Here is a 1555-nt window from a genome sequence, read left to right as displayed (position 1 = left end):
ACCACCAATCAGTGCCTCCACCCCCAGACCCACAATTTATCTGAAAAAGGGGTAGCTGGACATACAAAAATGGTTATGGCTCAAAAAATTATTAAACATGGAAGCTTCAGATTTTTTTTGTTGTTTAGCTCTGATGAAGTTCTATCCATCAGGCCCACCAATCAGTGCCTCCACCCCCAGACCCACAATTTATCTGAAAAAGGGGTAGCTGGACATACAAAAATGGTTATGGCTCAAAAAATTATTAAACATGGAAGCTTCAGATTTTTGTTTTTGTTGTTTAGCTCTGATGAAGTGCTATCTATCAGGCCCACCAATAAGAGCCCCCCGACCTCCAATTTATCTGAAAAAGGGGTAGCTGGACATACAAAAATGGTTATGGCTCAAAAAATTATTAAACATGGAAGCTTCAGATTTTTGTTTTTGTTGTTTAGCTCTGATGAAGTGCTATCTATCAGGCCCACCAATAAGAGCCCCCCGACCTCCAATTTATCTGAAAAAGGGGTATCTGGACACACAAAAATGGTTATAGCTCAAAAACTGTTAAACATAGGAGCTTCAGATTTTTGTTGGTTGTTTAGCTCTGATGAGGGGCTATCCATCAGGTCAACCAATGCCCCCCCCCACCCCAAAAAAATGTCCCCACCCAAAACACTACAATTTTGTGATGCACCTAGTACCATGACACTTATGAATAAAGACTTGTGAGTTCTGGTACATTTGTTTATGCAGGGGTCATTATGTTGCCGTTATGCGTTATCTAGTTTATTCATTATGACCCCCGCATGCGAAGCGTAAGCGGGAGTCATGTTGTTTTCGTACTGTTCTTTTGTATTTTTTTATTAATTTTTTTCAGTGATTGTTGGAGCAACCATAGCACAAAAACAGCTGCACCATTCAACATGAAAATTGGCAGGACTGCAGAAGAGTCTGACCTACACTTCACCAGCCAACGGTTTTACGATAGACCCCATATTTCAGGAGGGGGCTCCTTTCAAAGAGGGGGTGTCTGGACATGCAAAAATGCTTATAACTCAGAAACTGTTTAGGAGCTTCAGATTTCTTTTGTCGTTTAGCTCTGATGAAGCTCTGTCCATCAGGCCCACCAATCAGTGCCCCACCCCCACCACCCACCATCCCCCGGACCCCCAATTTATCTGAAAAAAGGGGTACTTGGATGTACAAAAAGTGGCTATAGCTCAAAAACCATTAAAATCAGATTTTCGTTGGTTGTTTAGCTCTGATGAGGGGCTATCCATCAGGTCATCCAATGCCCCCCCTCCCAATTCATCCGAAAAAGGGGTATTTGGACATACAAAAATGGTTATAGCTCAAAAACTATTAAACATAGGAGCTTCAGATTTCTTTTGTTGTTTAGCTCTGATGAGGGGCTATCCATCAGGCAGTGGTGGACAGTAACAAAGTACTTTTACTTTATTACTGTAATTAAGTACATTTTTTGAGTATCTGTACTTTACTTGAGTAGTTATTTATTTGGGAACTTTTTACTTTTACTCCACTACATTTCAAAGACAAATATTGTACTTTTTACTCC

The sequence above is a fragment of the Austrofundulus limnaeus genome, unplaced genomic scaffold, assembly GCF_001266775.1.
Source record: "Austrofundulus limnaeus strain Quisiro unplaced genomic scaffold, Austrofundulus_limnaeus-1.0 Scaffold1247, whole genome shotgun sequence".
In the NCBI taxonomy this organism is placed as follows: Eukaryota; Metazoa; Chordata; class Actinopteri; order Cyprinodontiformes; family Rivulidae; genus Austrofundulus; species Austrofundulus limnaeus.
This window is presented reverse-complemented; position numbering follows the sequence as displayed.